General features: G+C 45.3%; 1 protein-coding gene across 7 annotated transcripts in view; it reads left to right on the forward strand.

Moving 5' to 3' along the window:
- FYN (FYN proto-oncogene, Src family tyrosine kinase) overlaps positions 1 to 13,000 on the forward strand; it is a 209,351-nt gene that overhangs the window by 22,657 nt on the left and 173,694 nt on the right. For 3 of the 7 annotated variants that reach the window (XM_082731949.1, XM_082731959.1, XM_082731953.1), the window contains exon 2: positions 5,497 to 5,536. The exons of 2 other annotated variants lie outside the window; for them this stretch is intronic. The gene's annotated coding sequence lies outside the window, so the exon portion shown is untranslated. Of the gene's footprint in view, positions 1 to 5,496; positions 5,537 to 6,286; positions 6,390 to 13,000 lie in introns of all 7 variants that reach the window. 2 more of the 7 variants (XM_082731954.1, XM_082731960.1) reach the window with 1 other exon arrangement.

Below are 13,000 nucleotides of genomic sequence, written 5' to 3' on the forward strand. Positions count from 1 at the left end.
AAGCATAAATAAGAATAAGTAAGAATGTGGTAGTAGGACAAAGGATATAGGACATTGGCGGAGCCGCATCACGTCTTCCCAGGCTAGAATCCTCAAAGGCAATCCCCAGCCACCTTTGCTGTCCTCTCACAGACTAGACCCTTTTCTTCAAACTCCTTCAGGACTCTCGACCTGTTACCAAGGCCCTGTGCCCTTCACCATGGTGAACGTGGTTGGGTCACCGTACCTTTGGCAGGGGGCCGGGTGGGGAGCACAGGTAAGATGAGAGAAGAGGTTGTGGTTGCTGCCATCTTGAACTTTATTAGAAGGTTCGTATGTGGAGGAGAACATAGGAGAATGACCCAGTCTGGGGCCAGAGTGAATGGCTAAAGGAAAATACATTTTTCCTGGGGAAACCAGGCATTGAGGAATACCCCACAACAAAGGGCCTTGTCTGAGCTGGCTCCTGTCTCCAGGGCCTGCCCCGGTTGTTGGGCACACAGGAGACTGTGGCGACCTTGAGCGTGGCTGGTCCCAAACACTGCGCCGCGTGTCTGTGTGCAGCTGTGGAAGGCTCAGGAAGCCCACTGAGAGAGTGGGCCTGTTCCAGGCTTCAGGCAGGGAGCCAGGGGCCGCCCCTTCACCAGGGAACATTGAGGAGCTTCTGTGTATGCTCTGTATGTGTCTCAGCTTTCTTTGGAATTGTGGCAGAGTCTGGCCCTGCCTGGTCTTTTTTGTGCCTTGGATCCCAAGTTAATAACCGAAGGCACAGTGCCCCTGTTGACATACTTGATATGGAAGTTGCTGTCCAAGGGCCATTTCATCCTCGTGGCCATTGACATCACACCACGTACAGTCCGGAGGTTCTCACTTTAGTTGTGATTGAATAGAGCTATGATCGTTGGAGCAGAAAGCAGCCATTCAGATGTGAATAGACGTGTCTAGTAACATGCAGATGTTTTTTGGCAGGTTGATGAATATTTTAAATCTTTTTCAAGAAGTAAAAAGGGTTGAATTGGAAATAGAGAAGATTCTGTGGCAAGAGAAAAGTGTATTTCATTTCTCTCTCAATCTTCCTTTTCTTAAAATAATCAAACAAAAACCAAGAACCAGGATTCAAATCTCGGATTTGTGATATCCCTTACATCTCCTTCTTCACTCGGGAATTGTGACTCTGACTGTCATGTATTGAACCTTAGTTTCTCAGTCACATTTTTTTAAGTAGAAAGGAAACACTGGCCAGTATTAAAAATAACAGTGGAATCTCCAGATTGGATCTTTGTCACTTATTTATAGCTAAAGACACAGGACTAAATGGAAGGAAAGGTCATCTTCTGGTTCTCTATAAGCTATGTGTGGTATGTGGACACACCCTGGATTCGTCCCCCCCACCCCCTGTACTTGCAGCTTGAGTCAGGGCAGCTTTGTTTCCTTCATCCCGGTCCGGGCAGTTCTTCATTAGTCACTCTGTCACCGCCCCTCGTCATCCTTCACCCCTCCATCAGTAGAGGTGCTACAACCCCTGTTGTGCTCAGCATGGCCCTGGCCACAGATGAGCTGGCGTCTGAGCAGGGGAGACCGTAAAGCAGGTACTGAGTATAAAGTGCTGTGAGAACACTGAGAGGAAATCTAGTTCTGCACAGAAGAGGGACCAAAGGAAAACAGGAGAGAAAAGGTGATTTTGTCCTGGGCCCGACAGCAAAAGCTAATTAGGGGAACCCTGTCCTGAACCCAGCAGGGTTGGTGAGATTGGAGTGACGATGCTTTGTCCAGTGCCAGGAATATGCTGGAGGCTGTATCTATTTTTCAGCCCCTTCCTGGGATAGAGGCAAGTAGAAAAGACACTGGTAACCCCAGGAGTGTGCCTTCAACTGGCTGACTTGTTAGCTGGCCTCTGCCTCAGTTTCCCACCTTTCTCCCAGCAGCCTACCACCATCCTCTTAACTCCCTCTCTGCCCTGTAGTCCTGCAAGCCTCTTGCCATTCTCTGAACCTGTGGCTGATGCCCCGTTGACTGTGTCTCTTTATTCCTCTGCCCTGGGGTAAGGTGCCTGTGGTGGGTGCCGCGGGAGACGTGCCCCAGATGGTTGGAAATAGGAGAGTGGTGGGGCTATGGGGATGGCTGCATCAAGAGAAAACCCATAGTTGAAGACTTCTCAGTTTTATTTTTAGAGTTTTCTCTAAGAACAAAGATCTCTGTGTATTCTCCTAAAGATAGAGGATTTGATCAGATCTAAATAGTTGGGAGTAGCTCGTTTTTGGCCAAGGCCTTGTTCTCTGGCTTCCATTCCTGCAGGCGGTCACACATTTGCAACATCATGGATCAGCCTTTTCCACTGGGGAATCTGGGTCACTTCAGTCATGTTTCTCAAACAAAACATTAGCACTACTTCAGCAGGAAGAATAAAAGCATGGAAAATGCCCTAATGCCCAGAAGCCCACAGTTGAATACAGTCAACTGTTGAAAGGGTTTGTGTAACCACATATACACATCTGTGTCTGTACAAAAACACATGCACAGGGAAGGAGAGGTCTATCTTGCCTTAATAAGCTTTGCAAACTTAAAACTTGGATATTCCAAAAATTTAGATTTAGAATAAAAATAAAATGGGATAATCGATGAATTTTTAAAGAATGGTTTTTTAAAGTTAAGACAAATAAAAGATACTTTTTCTTTTTTTAAAGATTTATTTGAGAGAAAGGGAGTATGTGGGTGCACCTGTACATGAGGGGAGGTCCGTGGGGAAGGGGGAGGGGAAGAGGGCTGAAGGAAGTCTCATTCATGACCCTGAGATCACAACCCGAGCCAAAGCCAAGAGATGGACATCCAACCAATTGTGCCACCCAGGTGTCCCAAATAAAAGGTACTTCTATTCCACTTAGACATTTCATGACAAAATTTATTCTCAACTCCTAGAAACACACCCTTTAGTTAAGACAGAGATGCCTGGTTTTAAAAACAGATGCCACTCTTCGTACTAGATAGGGTTGTCCTGTGAATTTTACTTTGTGACAGTTTTATTTCACCAAACCAGGTCTTCTTTGAAACAATGGAGCTGATGCCTAAAAATATCTCGGGCGTGCTTGCTGGGAGTCTTTGAAGTGAAAGCTGTGGCATCCTTCTGCTTTGTGCTGCGGGACGTTACATATATGTATTGTCTTTGTTAATTAACTCCATCTGTTTTGAAAGCCCGAAAGAGAGATTGGATGAAGCTGCATATATGCACGGAAGGATAATATTCCTTTTGCACTAGTCAGCCAGCTGCTCCAGACAGGTTTTCAGTTTTCCTTTTGCTACGAGTTGCCGAAGTGCTACAGAGCTGAAGCTCATTCTTCAAGACCCTGTTGTTGAACTGGGCATCCCGTGCCCTTGCACCTGTGCTGTCTACATGAGGGAGGTGGAGTTTGCTTACTGCTTTGGCAAAGGGTAGTCATTCTCCAAGTGCACTTTCTGTGGCAGGTGAAGGGAGGAATCTTCCACCTTGCAAATAGAAAATTCCATTCTGTAAATCCAAATGACCGCCTTCCTAAACCTCTTTGAAAAACGTTCGAGTGGAAGTCAGACTTCCACTTTATATATGTTCCTTTTGGTGAAAAGTTGGGTTTTTGTTTATTTATTTTCGTTTTTTAAAGATTTATTTATTTGTTTTAGAGGCGGGGAGGGGCAGAGGGAGAGGGAGCTAGAGGAACCTAAGCAGACTCTGAGCTGAGCATGGAGCCCAGTGCAGGGTTCGATCTTAGGACCTTGAGTTCACAATCTGAGCCAAACCCAAGAGTCGGTTGCTTAACTGACTGTGCCATCTGGACACCCCTGATGAAAAATTTTAATGGTACTGAATTACTCTTTGCTGGTTACAGGGAGGCTAGTTAAAAATTTTGGATGATGGGGGGGGGTGCCTGGGTGGCTCAGTGGGTTAAGCCTCTCTGCCTTTGGCTCAGGTCATGATCTCAGGGTCCTGGGATCGAGCCCCACATCGGGCTCTCTGCTCAGCAGTGAGCCTGCTTCCCCCTCTCTCTGCCTACTTGTGATCTCTCTCTCTCTCTCTGTCAAATGAATGAATAAAATCTTTAAAAAAAAATTTTTTTTTTTGGACAATGAGAATTCCCATTTTTTTCCAGTGCGGCAGGGTCTGCATCCCCAGTGGGTTCACTGGAAGCAAAGGTATATATTGCCTGGTAGCATCTCAGTTAGGACAGGACAGTGTGTCCGAAGCACGAAAGAGCTGGGGTGAGGTGGGTTGCTAAGTTACCGGCTGTATTACCGTGCTCTCTAGCACATTCTCTCTCTCCAGCCTCATGCTGCTTCTCCTGCATGTCTGCAGTCAGTTCATGATTTGAATACCCATCTGCAGAAGACAATATATGAGTTTCTAATTCTCTTCCCCACGGTCATTTTTTTCTTTCCTTCATTCTGAGTCATCTTTGATTAAAGAAAACAAAGATGTTACTGTTAATTATGCACCCTTTCAAACAGTGCAAAAATTCTTTTGTGTGTGCGTTGGGATGGTTTGGATGGGGATAGAGATTTGTGATGGCAGTATTTTAAACCACGGACCAGGACGCAAAGAATCAGAATGAAAAAAAGTGTGAGTCTCTACTACAACAGGAAAAATTATTTCTGCTTTTTTATTCACATTCCTCAAACCTTTTACTTTCTTCCCTAACACTATCAGCATAATTCCAGTCAGCCATTTTTATTCTCTTTTAACATCTTATTAAAACTGAAGCTTTGTTCAAATAGCTAAAATTGCATATAACAAATGAGGGACCATAATATTGGCAGGTTGTAGGCAGAGCACATGAGCAAACTGGAAAGCTGCCGTCTGCTCCTGGCACTTTAAAGAGTAACGTGAAATGGGCACAGATGCCACAGAATCAGCACTCAGCTCTGTCAGGGACTTGGCATAAGGTTCTAAGGTAATCCTGGGACTCGAGTTCTATGGGTGAGTTGGACTGGCACACCTCCCGGAGAGGGGAATACCAGCTGATGGGAAAGAGGGGCCATCCTGAGAAGGCTGTTTTAACTGAGGCCCACCCACAGTCAGACAGGAAGTGGGGCACATATGGGTTGGGGACTAAGGAAAGATCTAAGTCAAGAGGTGAGTTGAACAAGACCTTGGAAGACTCGTTTTTTTTTTTTTTTAATGTGTCCCAACTATGGATGACTTGTAGGCACCCAGAAGAGAGAGAGAGAGAGAGAGAGAGTGTGTGTGTGTGTGTGTATGTGTGTGTGTGTGTGTGTGTGTGTGTGTAAGACCTCCATCTTTATCTTTCCTTACTCCAGAAACTCAAAATCTCGTGTGGGCCTCCTTTGATGGTGGAGGGCCAGGTCTTTGCAGTTGCAGGCAGGTGTTTGTGGCAACTGTGACTTAGCAACAATTATGTGAACGAGAAAAAAGTTGTGAGCAAGCTGATTGTCTGAAGCACATGGAAATTCTATGGTGGTACTTTGTGGGAGGTTTCCAGGCAAAGAGTGTTCGGTTCTCTTTTGATGTCTTTTTTTTTTTTTCTTCTACAGTTTTTTGAAGAAGCAGGATGCTGATCTAGACGTGGAAAAAGTAAGTTGACAAGTTTTGCACTGAGAGCACATGCCTTGTGAATTAGAAAGGGTGTCCCATTGGGACCCAGGACTTGGTCCACTTTGAACTTGGGATTGTGACTGAAGTCTGTACGTTTCTAAGAGAGAGTTCGAGTTGGAGATGGAGTTGGTACATGAATAGAAACTCTTCCCTCACTTAGGTAGATCTGCCATTTCCTCTTTTCTCTTAGTTGTAACACTTGGTTTTGATAATTATGGGAAACATATGTTTTAGCTCTATGATGGGTCTCCTTACCCCAGAAATAGAATGGGACAGCTGTCCTGTGGCTGATGAGCCTTCAGGGGCTGCTGAGGGGTGGGTAGCACTCTGTCTTCAGACTGGTTAAGGAAGGTCCCCTTCAGTCCTTCTGTTTTCATTTTTTCTCTACTCTGAGATGACTACTGCTTACCTCTGCCCTAGTTGTACCTCCAAATTGTAGTCACTGTATCACAGGTCATTCTTTCATTCACTGAACACTTTTTGATGCTCACTGGGTATTAGGCACCATGCTGGAATCTGCTGAGACAAAAATGAATGTGACCGACCAGTAAACAGGCAATGATTATAGAATGTGATAGAAGTGTGCAGAGGGGGCTCTGGAAGCTCAGACTGAGGCTGGACTGTCCAGAAAAGCTCCCTGACGGAGGGCATGTGTGAAGGAACCAGGTATCCATTGCTTCTGCAAGCGTTTGCTGAGTCTTCTCTGCCTGTCCTTCTCTCGTCTCCCAGGTGCCCTGGGTTCCCATGAAAGGCTGGACTTAAGCATGTCTCACTCGCCCCGTGGGATCCTATTCTGCCCTGGTCTCCACGGCCCAGTCACATTGCCTTGGAGGTAATTTTTCAGCAGTTCAGGGGCTGAGCACTCAGGGGCTCTACTTCATCGTCTAAGAATGACTTGGGGTTATTTCTTGTTTGAACTTGGTGTGTAAGACGGGTTCTTCTCCCCGAACTAGAGCCATTCTTTATGCAGTTGCTCTGCCTTTAAGTTGAGGAAGTATACTATCTGCAACCTCCTTCTAGAACAATTCTGAGCAACCCCTGACCTTTGACCCCTGTAGCCCCCTAGCTTCTGCAGAATGGACTGTGATCTACTTTCATTCGTGGCCTTTTCAGCTCATGCAAACCAAGGTGACTCAGGCTCTAGTCAGGGCTAGATTGGAGGGGAACCTTTTTGAAATCCTGGTGTGCTTAGGTTTGGCTTATAGAAGCCAAAGGCTGGCAAAGATACTCCCTATGGGGGCGGGAGGCGTGGGGAGGGCCAGCACTGTGGCCCTCCTGGTCAGGTTGGCCCCACAGCAGGTCAGAAGAGCCTTTGGGTGCCCGGATCCATCTCGGGACGGTATAGTGTGGAAGAGCCGGCATAGCCAGAACCCTGGCGGGACGGTTTAGGAAGTGCCTGGAGCTGTTCCAGGTTGCAGGGCTCGCCCTGCCTTGTGCGAGGTGAATCCTACAACCGTGAAAGGGGGAGGTCCAGTTTATGGAGGAGGCGGGTCTGTTCATTGTGTTTTCAGTATAACCCAATGCCAGGCAGACAAGACGGCTCAGTAAATGGGGTGGGAAGCCCTGAGTGGAATGAATTAGAGTCTTGCTTCAACTCTGCTGTTCACGTGCTCTGAGACCTTAAGCAAACCTTTTCTCTTGTGCAAGCCTCATTTTTCTTATCAGTAATGTGGTCCCTCTTCCAGGATCGAGTAAAACTCTTCATTTTTTAACTTAAAAACACAAATGACAGTTTTTGTGTTTTCTTACTTGGTCTTTATACCAAAAAGGATAAAGCCCTGTTAGCCACGAGTGTGAAGGATGTTAATAAGGCCTACCAGCGGTTGGGAGCTATTGTCTGTACCTTCATGTACAGCCCTGGCAGCAGGGAGTGTCTAATGAGGGAATTGTGACCGACCCTGTCGTGCAGGTTGGGTATTTGTTTAAGTACTGAGGGGAATTCAGAATAAGAGATGCTAAAAGTATGGTGGGAAATGCTTCTTGGGCTGCATGAATTTGAGCTGCCTGCAAAGGACTCTCGCCTGCCGCACCCTCTTGGTCCCATAGTTAATGGCCTGGAAAATACTTAACTGCCCTAGGGGAGTTCACTATTTTAAAAGTTCTAATTCAAAAGCTCCAATTCCAGATTTTTTTTCTAATGCTGATAGAAAGCTGTTGAGCACAGATGTATAAATTGTTCTTTTCGCCTGTATTTATATATCTGCCAAGAAGAATCTAGAATAGAGTGTGCCTCCATTGTATAATTAAATGATACCTGCTGGCCAACCCAAGGGAAGAAAAATCACAGAAGTCATGGTGTGTTTTTTTCTAAATGGGTTTTTGAGTTTTCTCATTCAATAGAACATTTTTGTAAAGATAGAACTATGAATGGAAAATTAGCCTTATCTCGACATGTGAAAGCTCAAAGATAAGTCAACTAAATGCTGTAATTATTATTATCTATAGTTTATTGAGCTTATACTACATACTGAGTGCTTTCTCTGTGTCACACTTGACCATTACAACGATCTTGTGAGGGAACCATGTCCCTTTACCATGAGTTGCTTGAGGCACCACGGTAACAGCAAGGATTCTAATTATATCTGGGTCTAGAGCCTTCTTTCTCATGCCATACTCTACCTTAAAATTGATACAATATTTGGGATAATATATTTGTGTGACTTCTTTCTAAAAAGTTTTATGAGTGATAAAAAAAGCAATGTTACTTTCCAGAGAGGTCTTCGTTGAGACTCCCTCACAATCCACAGGGTTGCCGTGCCACCATGCCCTTCTTCAAAGCTACCATTATTGTATAGTCATTTGTGCAGTAGTCATCTAGTATCTGTTCCCTCTTGAACTGTAAGCTTTGTCAGATCTGACTCCTTTCACGTGCTAAGCCTAGGACCTGACTTCTAGAATGCCCTCTTAAAATGTTGACTACAGGCGTGAGAGAATGGCACATGACCAAAATAGTGGATAATGAGAGTCCACGAAAGCCACTTTAGTAAGTGGCAAGGTAAAAAATCTTTCTGTGTACTCCAGCAATCATGTTTCTTTTTTGCATCTATAGGTTTTATCTGTAGAAACCATGCTAATTAATAGCATTATATGGAGATAAGACAATCACTCCTTGGCTTCCTCTTCAAAAGTACAAAGTTCCAAGCAGACAAATGAATAGATAATCCTTAAGAATTAAGTAATCCTGCAAGCAAAGAAAGTCTAAGGATAAAAGAGGGAGGAGCAGTAAGAGCAAAAGTGAGACATTAATACTGCTTTGTTTTGGTCTTTTCACAGAATCTTCTTGAATTATTAAGGGATACACTTCTGAGTATGGTTTACATAAATCACTGATTTAAATATATACAGTGTATCTTCTAAAAATAAAACCCATACTCAACTGAATTTTAGACTATGTCACAAGGACAAAAATATACTTTTTAAAAAATAAAACTAATTAAATTTGGTTTCTCTTATTTGGTAATTTAAATCATGATTTAAATGGGTTTGGTGAAAACAACATCTACTTTGGTTGTAATGACTTTCAAAGAGCCAAGGAAAGAGGTTTGAGATCCATGTATCCTCCATGATTTTCATGCATGCTGTGTGGCCTTTGTCTAGCATGATTGAAAGCATTTGGCACTTGCCTCGAGAGAGACCTGTCATTTTTGTAGTTTCAGTGAGAACCAGAATCCCTGTATTGCTATTCCGTTTGCAGGGTTTAGATGACTGCCTTCGGGCCACAAATATGGCCATAGATCCTACTGTCTGTTTGATAGCTACAAAGGGCACCGAAATAAAAATTGTCATTCAAAAGAAAAGTAAACAAAATGCTTTAGAATGTTTTCTTTTTCCCAGTGAATTCCTTTAAGTGTTCATCCATAAATGTAGAATGTACGTAGAAGTTGCTCCATTTTCCAATTTCTTTTGTTTTAATAAGTCCCAAGAGAAGTGATAACGATATCCTAGTTTCTTAATGTGGAGCTGATAGTTTTTGTTAAAAAAAAAAAAAATGGAAAGAAAGAAAAAAAAAAAGTCATTCTAAACAATTGGTTCAAAGTTTGAGACTGCATCCAGAACCAAGCTTTAAGGCATGTATATTGGATTCCCATATAGCTAGTTGAGCGGTAGAAAAATTAAGTCATGTAAGATTTTTCTTTAGTAGGAGGAATAGGATTTTCCAGGAGTCAGAAGGTCAGCAGTGCTTTTTGGGGGGAGTGCACAGATATGAGGATGTGTCTTCAGTGAGAATGTGTCTGTATGTGGGGCAGGGGACGGTGTCAGGGTGTAGCGTGTCCCTGTGTGGGCTGATTGCCGTAAGGTGTGAAGAGGAGGAGGGAAGAACACCCATCAGCAGAACTCGCTGCCCTCTGTAGAAGCCGCTCCTCCCGGAATGGAGCGGAGGGCTCACTAGGTAGGTGTGGGGAATGGAGAAGGCAGCCCTGGTGTGCAGATGGGACTGTGCCTTAGGCCTTCTGTGATTCACATGCTTAGGGCTGTCAACCCCATGGCTTATAGGATGCCCACTTGTCTCCCATTCTCCATGCCCTGCCTCAGCCTCCCCATAGCCTGAGCCATTTTCTTGGAGATTGGGCACGGGCAAAGACCAGGCTTCCTACAGCCTGCTTTCCTGGTGACTTGGGAACGATTTGGGTGGGAGGGAGGAACTTCCATGGAGTTCTGCTTTAGGTCAAAGAGCAAATAGTTCTAGTCCTGCATCGAAAACAGTTGTTATACATCACGTATAATAACTGACCAATTTTCTTTTATATAAATCTTCTGCATTATAAACCTAAGTGCTGTGGGAGAAGAAAAAATATGTCCTCTGCCATTCTGAATTTCTAAGATAATAAAAGATTTCCTCTTCCTAGACATAAACTCAGGCAGATGTTGGTGACCATTAGAAGAGCTACAGAAAACAAAATTTAAGTTGTAATCCAAGGAAAGAGTTGGAAAATTACGGGTGAATTGTCTAGTCTTTGATGCCGAACGCATACTTCATTTGTTCCTCAAACATTAACAAACATCTGTGGGCTAACCACCATCCTAGGCCACATGTTATCTTACTCAGTAGTCCTGTTTTACATGTGACGGAAACGAAACCCGACAGAAATGAAATGATTTGCCCCAGGACTTATATCTGGGAAGTCACACAATCCAAAAGTAGCTCTCAAACTGGGAGTACCCTCTGTTTCCACTCTACGGTGGATGTTCTCTTGTACGGGTCCCACCAGGGGGTCCCCTGGGGGTGACCACGTGAGAGTGACTTTCCACGATGGCATTCCGTAGGAGTGGGAGTCCGGGGAGGCTTGTTCCTGGGCTCGGGATCATCTCATTGTCCTCTCAGTAACATTCATCATTCTACAAGGAGAGAGCTGGATGCTGCCAGGAGAGAATGGGGAGAAACTCAGCCCACGTCACAATGGAGAATCAAGACAAGCTCCCACCTACTCTGCAGGCTTTCTCCTGTAGCCGTGAGTTGCTGCATAATTTCTTCCACTGCAGCCAGGCCTGCTGGGGGGAGGTTGGAATCCCTTGGTCGTCTGCCTTGCATGGATTTATTGTCTGCTGAAATCACCTGTGAAGGAGAGATTATTAGTAAAATATGTGTAAAGAATGGCTAAGAAGATACTTTTGTCACTGCCCCCAAACACTTTCAAAAGCAGAGCTGCACTTGCTCTGAACTGCTGTGTGTATGGGGAAGAGAACTAAAAATACGGGAAAATTCAAGCTTTTCCCCTAACCGCAGTTTTTACTGCCCACTTCGGGGGGGCTACACAAAAGTTTAAGTAGAAAATCTCCGTATTCATTTGCTGTGGCTGCCGTAGCAAGCAACTGCACACTGGACAGCAGAAAACAACAGCTTTCTTCTCTCCCAATTTTAGAGGTCAGAGCCCACAGCAGGATGTCAGGAGCACATGTCCTTCAGAGGCTCAGGGGGGAATCTGTTACTTGCCCGCCCGCTCCTCGTGGTACAGGCGCTCCTCTGACTTGTGGCCATATCAGTCCAGCCTCAGCCTTCCCTTCAGATTCTCTTCTCTCCTTTGTGCGTCTCTATCAGAGCTCCTGCGCATCCCTCTTGTAAGGATGCCCGTGATGGCTTTTAGAACCTGCTGGATAAACCAGGATCAGCTCCTCCTCCCAAGATCCTTCACTTCATTAGACCCCAGCATTCCATTCTGTGTGAGCTGATGGTCAAAGATTGCAGGGATTAGGAAGTGAAAATCTTGGGGAAGGGGTGGACATTTTTCTGCCTCCCACACCTTCTCTTTTCCACATTTTTCATTTCCTGAAACATAAAGCTTATGACCACTGGTTTCACATAATACTTCCAATGAGTTTGATTTTTCCTACAAGGGGCCCTTGGGAGACCTAAGAGCCTATCTGGTCTCCCAGGCCACAGAACAGGCAGGACCATGTTTATCTTCTTTCTCAGATTGGGGTTAATGTGAGGTTGAGGAATCATGGTTTCTGAGAACAGGGAGGGGCCTTCAAAATCATAGTCTCCCAGTCTTAGGGGGAAACGGAGGCCAGGATGCAGGTCAGCTGAGGCAGAAGCAGAGGTTGGGACCAGCACCTCCTGCTTCAGGCCACCTCTTCCATGGTATGCCTGTATGCGTCCCTGTGTGTGTGACCCTGTGTGAGAGTCCTCTCGTCATGTAAGTCTCCATGTCATCATTCTTGTGACAGCTCGTTGGCACTGCAGAGCCCCATCCCTGCAAATCCCCCTTTCCTCAGCCATCAGCCCTGACCTTACAGATGTTCTTACAGTACCTAATATTAGGAATTCTGCCATTGTGGTCACATCCCCCTGGAGGCGTTCCCTTAAGAACATAGCACTCAGACACGAATGGTACTTCTGTGACAGCTTGCCCAGTGTAGGGTAAGAACTCTACTCCTGGAACTATTAGGTCTTGTGAGATGTACATGTTTTCTGCATCATGATGTGCTACACTTAGGGGAACCGAGGTCACACCTCTATTTAGCCACCCTCTCGCACTTTTGCCTTGCATCGAACTTGGGTTCAGTGCACATCCTTAAGACTTTAAAATACGAATTGCTTTAAACTGTTCCCTTTTGCCCTGCCAGATAGAAGAGCCAGGTTTCTGTCTGTAGCAGGTTGGGACCAGCTTGGGATCCAGACAGAGGCCAGAGAGGGGTCCAGAGAACAGACACATCGGCAAGCTGGGGCGTACTCGTGGCGATAGTACCAGCCGCAGATGGTAAACAGGAGGCAGTTAGAGCAATTTGGTGAGGCACAGAACTGGAGAAAACCCTCCACAGGTGGCCATCTAGATGGACAGGTGTTGGCAGCAGAATTGTCCAGCTGAGCAGGCCAAGGGGCAGATAGGAGGAGCACTGGTGGGAGGGACAAGACTCAGACAAGAAGCTGATGAAGAGATGAGTCCTGAATAGTGAGTTCGAACCAACTGCCAAGACAGGAGGGCCCAAGATAGGAGCTTGAGC

This window comes from Mustela nivalis (genome assembly GCF_964662115.1).
Source record: "Mustela nivalis genome assembly, chromosome: 5".
In the NCBI taxonomy this organism is placed as follows: domain Eukaryota; kingdom Metazoa; phylum Chordata; class Mammalia; order Carnivora; family Mustelidae; genus Mustela; species Mustela nivalis.